The sequence below is a fragment of the Salvelinus namaycush genome, chromosome 3, assembly GCF_016432855.1.
Source record: "Salvelinus namaycush isolate Seneca chromosome 3, SaNama_1.0, whole genome shotgun sequence".
Lineage (NCBI taxonomy): Eukaryota > Metazoa > Chordata > Actinopteri > Salmoniformes > Salmonidae > Salvelinus > Salvelinus namaycush.
The window spans coordinates 1,545,124-1,555,964 of NC_052309.1; positions in this window are offsets into that span (position 1 = coordinate 1,545,124).

The window sequence follows — 10,841 nt, forward strand, 5'->3', positions numbered from 1 at the left end:
TGTTGCTGACCAAACCCAATAGAGCATCTTTGTGAAGAGATGGAACGGGCTGGCCTCCTGGGTGGCGCAGTGGTCTAGGGCACTGCATCGCAGCGCTAGTTGTGCCACCAGAGTCTCTGGGTTAGCGCCCAGGCTCTGTCGCAGCCTGCCGCGACCGGGAGGCCCGTGGGGCGACGCACAATTGGCCTAGCGTCGTCCGGGTTAGGGAGGGTTTGGCCGGTAGGGATATCCTTGTCTCATCGCGCTCCAGCGACTCCTGTGGCGGGCCGGGCGCAGTGCGCGCTAACCAAGGGGGCCAGGTGCACGGTGTTTCCTCCGACACATTGGTGCGGCTGGCTTCTGGGTTGGAGGCGCGCTGTGTTAAGAAGCAGTGCGGCTTGGTTGGGTTGTGCTTCGGAGGACGCATGGCTTTCGACCTTCGTCTCTCCCGAGCCCGTACGGGAGTTGTAGCGATGAGACAAGATAGTAATTACTAGCGATTGGATACCACAAAAATTGGGGAGAAAAGGGGATAAAATGTATAAAAAAAAGAAAAAAAAGAGATGGAACGGGCTGTTCACAGCATGAATCTCCCACCATCCAATCTGCAGCAACTTTGTGATGCCATCGCGTCAGCATGGACCGACATCCCTGTGGAACGTTTTCTCCACCTTGTAGAATCGCTGTTCTGGCGGCAGTGGGGGGTCCGACCCGGTACTAGATGGTTGTACCTATGTAAAAAGTGCTCAGAAAGTATTTTTGGAGATGAATGCCAAAACATTCAAGAGATAAAGGTGCTCAATGTTTACTTATTTTGTATACTCCGCCATACCATGACACATCCATGTCTTCATCACTGGAAAAGATAAAAAGTTGAGATATTGTTTTAAGCTTACAAACAGGGTTGTCAAACAATTTTAGAATTTATTGAAAAACATTAAAACAAATAAATACAAATGGTACTTTTTTTAAACTCTTTTTCATATTTGCATATGTTGTAGCTTAGACCTTATTTGACATTATCTGAGGTTGTGTGGTGCCTGCCATCGGTTGAAACAACATGCTCTTGAATACAGGGTGGATGTCTTGTTTTGGCTAATAAATGTACTAAAATGGGAATCAAATTGAAATTTCAACTTTCAAATGGTACCACAAAGATGGTTGGATTAGAGAATGTTGACTTGAATAGGAATATCTGTTTACATTTTTACTGTCAATCTTTAATAGAAAATCTATTGAAGTCATAGAAATATAGATAATGGAATAGACCATTTAAGTCGACATTCAACGGTGGCTGGACTGTTCACCATCTTTGTGGTAGTAATTCTAAGTTTATATTTCCATTTAAATTTAAATTTCAATGGTGTACCAGCTAAAATTGCAGTGGTCTGAAGGATAGGTTCATTCTAAACATTATATTTCTATGATTGAAATGACATCCACCCTGTATTCAAGAGGATGTTGGTGGGCACCACATAAAAACCTATGGTCTAAGATACAACATATGCAAATATATATTTTTGAAACGTGAGTTTAAGTGTTTTTAGATAATTGATGTTAAAGGTTAAAACGGCCTAATTTTAATAGTTTTTTCAAGAAATTATAGAATTGTTTGACCACCCTGTTTGTAAGCTTTTAAATTATATCAAACTCAACTGTATATTTTCCAGTGATGAAGACATGGATGTCTCATGGTATGGTGAGGTATCTTCTGAATGTTTTGGCATTCACGTCCAAAAAATGTCATTTTCTGACCAATTCTTCCATGGGCAAACATGTATGGAAAGTTTTGTTTAAATCAAAAGGGATGCTGTCAAAAAGTGATTGGATTCAACCATCAAGCATTAAAAACAAGACACAGAGCTAGTTAAAACGGCTGTTAGCCACTGCTTCCATCCAAACCATTGGTTGAGTATTCTTTCCAGCTTTCTTTCTTTTAACAGAGGTCTTATTCGAATGTTCATCTGCTGATGAGCACAGACATTTTATCCATAACGCAACGTTTGAAAATAATTTGTGAGGAGATAGTTGATGTGATTCATGACATTTCAGCTAGCTAGAAGACAAACAACTATGAAGTTGACACATTAGTCCAATCAAAGCTACCGGAGATAAGACGTTGATTAATCTGTGGCAAATGACATTGAGTGTTCTTGGGCTAGGCATACTAACGTATCTCTATGGCAGCACCCAAGGGGAGAAAGGTCTATCTGCGGATCACACACTGGGCGTGTGTTGGGATTTTCGTGCAGGGACAATTTACTACACACAACACACACCAAGTAGAAACACCTGAGGGTTTAAAGGAATACCCATAACATTTTGCTAATTAGCAACTTTAGCTAACCACAAGTCTTTTGCAACTATTTATATGTTAGCTAATCCTTCCCCTAACCACTATCATTATCTTAACCATGGTAGGAGAATTATGTTAATTATGCAAACCTCTACGCTAGTTCTACGATGTTCATAATCCTAACCGCTATGCTAATGATCCTAAATGCTACTTTAGCTGCTAAAGTTAACCGCAAATACTAAAGATGCAACAAGCAACCTGGCCTCTGATCAATACACAGTTGTCAATGAGTGGGCAAGTCGTGTAATGAGATACCAATGTACTTTTTGTGTGGGACGTTGCTTGTAGTTACTGTAGTCCGCAGATAGACATTATTGCTACAGGGGGCTGAAGCTGCCTGACCATACCAGTATGCCCTGCTGTTGTGTGCTGTCCCTATGTATTCCCTTACCCATCCCAAAGATTGAGCCGAACCTTTGAGCACACAGCAATTACGTGCAACCAATTGCGCACAACCAGAGGAGATCAAGGAGAGGTGTCCCTTGGCTAGTCCCTCCGCAACAGAGCACTGAGTGAGGCTGAATGAGCATTAGTATAAATATATACAGTACCAGTCAAAAGTTTGGACACACCTACTCATTCCAGGGTATTTCTTTATTTTTACTATTTTTTACATTGTAGAATAATAGTATAGACAATTATGAAATAAAATTTATGGAATCATGTAGTAAGTAAATAAAATCAGGTGAGGTAATCACCTGGAATGCATTTAAATTAACAGGTGTGCCTTGTTAAAGGTTAATTTGTGGAATTTCTTTCCTTCATAATGCGTTTGAGACAATCAGTTGTGTTGTGACAAGGTAGGGGTGGTATACAGACGATAGCCCATAGTATGGCAAGAACTGCTCAAATAAGCAAATAGAAATGACAGTCCATCATGATTTAAGACATGAAGGTCAGTCAATCCGGAAAATTTCTAAACCTTTGAAAGTTTCTTCAAGTGCAGTCGCAAAAACCATCAAGCGCTATGATGAAACTGGCTCTCATGAGGACCACCACAGGAAAGGAAGACCCAGAGTTACCTCTGCTGCAGAGGATAAGTTCATTGGAGTTACCAGCCTCAGAAATTAATTGCACCTCAGATTGCAGGCCAAATAAAATCTTCAGAGTTAAATTAACGGACACATCTCAACATCAACTGTTCAGAGGAGACCACGTGAATCAGACCTATATGGTCGAATTGCTGCAAAGAAACCACTACTAAAAGGACACCAATAAGAAGAAGAGACTTGCTTGGGCCAAGAAACACGAGCAATGGACATTAGACCGGTGGACATCTGAGTCCAAATTTTAGATTTTTGGTTAAAACCGCTGTGTCTTTATGAGACGCAGAGTAGATGAAGGGATGATCTCCGCATGAAAGGTTCCCACAGTGAAGCATGGGGGAGGTAGTGTGATGGTGTCCAGGTGCTTTGCTGGTGACACTGTCAGTGATTTATTTAGAATTCAAAGCACACTTAACCAGCATGGTGTCGTGTCTTTGGCATCATTAAAATGAAGACTCATTTTATCAAATCAATTCTCTGTAATTATTATTAAGTGATTAAACTAATCACGTAAATGTAATTAACTAGGAAGTCGGGGCACCAAGGAAAATATTTAGATTACAAAGTTCTAATTTTCCTAATATAACTTTCAGATATTTTAATATCTGATCAATTGGTCTTCTAATTAATGAATTATTCTTTACCTCACGTTAGTCTCATTCCAAACGTCGTAAATAGTTGGTTATCTGCACGGACCCAGTTCACTATGAGTCATCCATACATCAATTTTCTCAATCATTTATTTATTAACTAACTAAATAATCACAGAAATGCAAACAAACAAAGTAGATATGGTTACAAGGAAATTATACGGGATGTGCCCTAGTGGGCTAAACCGGTATGGCGGTAAGGTACTGAGAAGGGTGCGAAAGACAAAAGAAACTACACGGTTGATAATTATAACAATTGAAATGCTAATCCTTTGCACATGAACGCTCACTCATTCGGGAATAATTGCAATCAAGATATATATTTACGCTCAGTGTGTCGTCATGAGCTCTGTTGGAATCGTCCTTCTTTCTGTTGGAAGTTCATCTGCCCATCTCTCTGCGTCCCTGGAGTCTTTGGTTAGAATGGGTACTTTAGAGTAACATTCTGGAATGTTCTTATATAATATATGTTTCGTGCGGTTGTCGGTCTTCGCGTTCAATGGTACAGAATTCCTAGCTGCAGACTAGTAATTAGTATCAAAGATTTGCTCTTATTCTGTCGGTATCGATAGTCTCAGAGTTTAACCACGTGGTATGGTTAAGAATTCAGCAACGAGGAATCCATGGTCTCTACTCAAACCTTAGCCCTCTCGGTAATCGAGGTAAGTTTGGTCTCTACTCAAGCCTTAGCTCCCTCTGTGATCGAGGTACTGGTCTACTGGGAAATTCCCAAGGTGGGGTTATATCCAGAACCGTAGGAAAGGGGTGTCCCATGATGCCAGATCAATGTCTGTGCTCATGGGGCGGGCCTATGACTTAGTTAAACTCCAAAGGGAATTGGAGTTTCCTTCATTAACTTCTTTGTGATAGGTGGCAGCATTTTCACTTTTGGATGAATTGCGTGCCCATAGTGAACTGCCTCCTACTCTGTCCCAGATGCTAATATATGCACATTATTATTACTATTGGACATAAAACACTCTGAAGTTTCTAAAACTGTTTGAATGATGTCTGTATAACAGAACTCATATGGCAGGCAAAAACCTGAGAAAAAATCCAAACAGGAAGTGAGAATTCTGAGGCTGGTCGATGTTCAACTCATCGCCTATTCAATTCCCTGTAAGATATGGATCTGTTTGCACTTCCTACGCCTTTCACTAGATGTCAACAGTCTGTAGAACGTGGAATGAAGCCTCTACTGGGATGTTGAGCCGGATGGGAGGTGTTTCAGTCATTGGTCTGGCAGAATGCTAGTTCCTGGTCATGCGCGTTCCAAACGATATCGTCTTGCTTTCCATAACTTCTAGAGACACAAAGGAATTCTCCGGTTGGAACGTTATTGGATAGTTATGATAACAACATCCTGAAGATTGATTCTCTACTTAGTTTGACCAGTTTATTCGACCTGTTACATAACTTTTTGAAGTTTTCGTCCGAGTTCGCCTGCATCTGCGCGAGCGTTTGGACATGTGCACTAAACATGCTAGCAAAAGTAGCTACTTAGACATAAGTAAATGGACATTATCGAACAAAACAACAATTTATTGTGGAACTAGGATTCCTGGGAGTGCATTCTGATGAAGATCATCAAAGGTAAGGGAATATTTGATGTAATTTTGTATTTCTGTTGACTCCAACATGGCGGAGAAATGTTGTAAAATCTGAGCGCCGTCTCAGATTATTCCATGGTGTGCTTTTTCCGTAAAGTTTTTTTGAAATCTGACACAGCGGTTGCATTAAGAACAAGTGTATCTTTAATTCTATGTAAAACATGTATCTTTCATCAAAGTTTATGATGAGTATTTCTGTTATTTGACGTGGCTCTCTGCAATTTCTCCGGATATTTTGGAGGTATTTCTGAACATGGCGCCAATGTAAACCGAGATTTGTGGATATAAATATGCACATTATCGAACAAAACATAAATGTATTGTGTAACATGATGTCCTATGAGTGTCATCTGATGAAGATCATCAAAGGTTAGTGATTCATTTTATCTCTATTTCTGCTTTTTGTGACTGCTATCTTTTGCTGGGAAAATGGCTGTGTTTTTCTGTGGCTATGTACTGAGCTAACATAATCGTTTGGTGTGCTTTCGCCATAAATCCTTTTTGAAATCAGACATGTTGGCTGGATTCACAACATGTGTAGCTTTAATTTGGTGTCTTTCATGTGTGATTTCATGAAAGATTGATTTTTATAGTAATATATTTGAATTTGGCGCACTACATTTTTTTCTGGCTTTTGGCCAAGTGGGACTACCTTCCCACATATCCCAGAAGTTAAACAGTTTAAAATCACTATTTCACAAATAGTTTAATCTTTACTCATTCATTTTATACAACAATTAGATGCAAGCCCCACAACTGAGACTCTTGTATAAACAGAGTTCTGGTAATGTGGCTGTATTGTCTCTCATGAGTTTCACAAACATTAAACGAAATGGACCGGTCGTAGCTGGATTCTCCCCCGACCGTGTACACATTCTCCAAACCATGGACATTGTTCAGTTCTCAAGTTCTATGATGGAGAAGAGGTTCCTTTGCTCTCCTGTGAAACCTTCTCTCTATACTGTCTGGCGATGAGGAGAGAGACACCTCTAGGAATTTATGACCTGCGATAACAGAGCCTGGGTGTAATGGGAAGCGAGAGAGTTGGTGAGAGAGAGAGAGAGAGGGGGATGGGGCAGAGAAATGGGGATGGTACTCACTATCCCCAAAGAGGGCCACGTCATGACAATGGCTACCACAGCATTCTGAAGCGATACACCATCCCATCTGGTTTGCGCTTAGTGGGACTATCATTTGTTTTTCAACAGGTCAATGACCCAAAACCCACCTCCAGGATATTTGACCAAGAAGGAGAGTGATCGAGTGCTGCATCAGATGACCTGGCCTCCACAGTCACCCGACCTCTACCCAATTGAGATGGTTTGGGATGAGTTGGACCGCAGTGTGAAGGAAAAGCAGCCAACAAGTGATCAGCATATGTTGGAACTCCTTCAAGACTATTGGAAAAGCATTCCAGGTGAAGCTGGTTGAGAGAATGCCAAGCGTGTGTTAAGATGTCATCAAGGCAAAGGGTGGCTACTTTGAAGAATATAAAATATATTTTTATTTGTTTAACCTTTCTAGCGGAGGCGTTCCGCTGGCGACCCACCTCGACAACATCCGGTGAAATTGCAGAGCGCGAAATTCAAATTACAGAAATATAAATATTTAACATTCATGAAAATACAAGTGTTATACATCAAAATAAAGCTTAACTTCTTGTTAATCCAGCCGCTGTGTCAGATTTTTAAAAAGGCTTTACGGCGAAAGCACACCATACGATTATCTGAGGACAGCGCCCCGCATACAAAAGCATGAAAAACATATTTCAACCAGGCAGGTGCGCCACGAAAGTCAGAAATAGCGATATAATAAATGCCTTACCTTTGAAGATCTTATTCTGTTGGCACTCCAAAAGGTCCCAGTCACATCACAAATGGTCCTTTTGTTCGATAAAGTCCTTATTTATATCCATAAAAACTCAGTTTAGCTGGCGCGCTTCAGTCAATAATCCACCGGTTTCCCTCCTTCATAATGCATACAAAATGAATCCCAAACATTACCAATAAACTTATCCAAACAAGTCAAACAACGTTTATAATCAAACCTTAGGTACCCTAATACGTAAATAAACGATACAATTTAAGACGGAGAATAGTATGTTCATTACCGGAGATAAATAACAAAGAATGCGCTTCATCCACACGCATGGAAACACTACAGCCAAAATGGGAGCCACTTATAAAAACGACAACTTCTAGCTAATTTTTCCAAAAACCAGCCTGAAACTCTTTCTAAAGACTGTTGACATCTAGTGGAAGCCCTAGGAACTGCAATATGGGAGGACTTCGCCTCATCATAAACATGAAAGACACTGGAAACAGTGGTAGGCTGAAATTCTATTTTTTTTGGATGGTTTGTCCTCTGGGTTTCGCCTGCCATATCAGTTCTGTTATACTCACATACATTATTTTAACAGTTTTAGAAACTTTTGAGTGTTTTCTATCCAAATCTACCAATTATATGCATATCCTAGCTTCTGGGCCTGTAACAGGCAGTTTACTTTGGGCACGCTTTTCATCCGGATGTGAAAATACTGCCCCCTAGCCCAAAGAGTTAACACTTTTTTGGTTACTACATGATTCCATATGTGTTATTTTATCATTTTGATGTCTACACTGTTATTCTACAATGTAGAAAATATTAAAAATAAGGAAAAAACCTTCAATGAGTAGGTGTGTCCAAACTTTAAACTGGTACTATACATTGATTGTTTTTTATCTTATGCTACACAATGATATGTAACATACATTTTCCTAAACTAACCTAATCTGTCAGTGGTTGGATTTATTGAAACCTTTACTGAGAAGGCTGACTTGCATTCTGAATGTAAATTGTGGGAAATTATTTATCTTAATAAATGGACACCAATAGAGATTGGATTTCACAACCAAGCCACCATAATACGACACATTAAGAAATACGTAAATTAGATTTTACAACTCAAATGGGACCATATAAACCACAATAGTGTTGTTTGACAAAATCTAAGTTTAATTAACTCTTGTGATTATACTGTGAGTAAACATTACTCTAAATAATAAACTTTAGAATACTGAACAACAAAGTAACTGAGATATTTTCAATGAATAGTGTACAGAGTGAAATGCAATGACGCAGAGTTAAATATCAACAATAAATTGAGCATATATAACTCTGAAAAAAATGACCAGAGTAGGTTTTACTCTCTTTAGACTGGGACCAAATGTTATCTGTGGCAGAGTTACATTTTCTTCAATAAGAGTTCAATTTACTGTCATTTTTATTGTGCGGCTGTCCGGTACACCAGTATCTATAGGTAGACTTTATCTGTGTGCTTTATCCCTCCAGCTATCCAAGAAATATGGCTCCATCTTTACGGTTCACTTTAGACCCACAAAAGTGGTCATCCTGGCAGGATACAAAGCAAATCATCAGCTGATATCTCAAAGTGCTGTACAGAAACCCAGCCTAAATCCCCAAATAGCAAGCAATACAGGTGTAGAAGCACGGTGGCTAGGAAAAACTCCCTAGAAAGGCCAAAACCTAGGAAGGAACCTAGAGAGGAACCAGGCTATGAGGGGTGGCCAGTCCTCTTCTGGCTGTGCCGGGTGGAGATTATAACAGAACATGGCCAAGATGTTCAAACGTTCATAAATGACCAGCATGGTCAAATAATAATAATCACAGTAGTTGTCGAGGGTGCAACAGGTCAGCACCTCAGGAGTACATGTCAGTTGGCTTTTCATAGCCGATCATTGAGAGTATCTCTACCGCTCCTGCTGTCTCTAGGAAGTTGAAAACAGCAGGTCTGGGACAGGTAGCACGTCCAGTGAACAGGTCAGAGTTCCATAGCCGCAGACAGAACAGTTCAAACTGGAGCAGCAGCACGGCCAGGTGGACTGGGGACAGCAAGGAGTCATCATGCCAGGTAGTCCTGAGGCATGGTCCTAGGGCTCAGGTCTTCCGAGAGAAATAAATAAAGAGAGAATTAGGAGAGAGCATACTTAAATTCACACAGGACACTGGATAAGACAGGAGAAGTACTCCAGATATAACAGACTGACCCTAGCACCCGACACATAAACTACTACAGCATAAATACTGGAGGCTGAGACAGGAGGGGTCAGGAGACACTGTGGCCCCATCCGATGATACTCCCAGACGGGGCCAAACAGGCAGGATATAACCCCACCCACTTTGCCAAAGCACAGCCCCCACACCACTAGAGGGATACCTTCAACCACCAACTTACCATCCTGAGACAAGACCGAGTATAGCCCACAAAGATCTCCGCCACGGCACAACCCAAAGGGGGGCGCCAACCCAGACAGGAAGACTACGTCAGTGACTCAACCCACTCAAGTGACGCACTCCTCCTAGGGATGGCATGGAAGAGCACCAGTAAGCCAGTGACTCAGCCCCTGTAATAGGGTTAGAGGCAGAGAATCCCAGTGGAGAGAGGGGAACCGGCCATGCAGAGACAGCAAGGGCGGTTCGTTGCTCCAGAGCCTTTCCGTTCACCTTCACACTCCTGGGCCAGACTACACTCAATCATATGACCTACTGAAGAGATGAGTCTTCAATAAGGACTTAAAGGTTGAGACCGAGTCTGCGTCTCTCACATGGGTAGGCAGACCATTCCATAAAAATGGAGCTCTATAGGAGAAAGCCCTGCCTCCAGCTGTTTGCTTAGAAATTCTAGGGACAATTAGGAGGCCTGCATCTTGTGACCGTAGCGTATGTGTAGGTATGTACGGCAGGACTAAATCGGAAAGATGGGTAGGAGCAAGCCCATGTAATGCTTTGTAGGTTAGCAGTAAACCTTGAAATCAGCCCTTGCCTTAACAGGAAGCCAGTGTAGGGAGGCTAGCACTGGAGTAATATGAAAACATTTTTTGGTTCTAGTCAGGATTCTAGCAGCCGTATTTAGCACTGAAGTTGATTTAGTGCTTTATCCGGGTAGCCAGAAAGTAGAGCATTGCAGTAGTCTAACCTAGAAGTAACAAAAGCATGGATGAATTTTTCTGCATAATTTTTGGACAGAAAGTTTCAGATTTTTGCAATGTTACGTAGATGGAAAAAAGCTGTCCTTGAAACAGTCTTGATATGTTTGTCAAAAGAGAGATCAGGGTCCAGAGTAACGCCGAGGTCCTTCACAGTTTTATACAAGACGGTCAAGCAGGCGCTGGTCAACCAGGCAGAGGAGTTTGGGGACAGG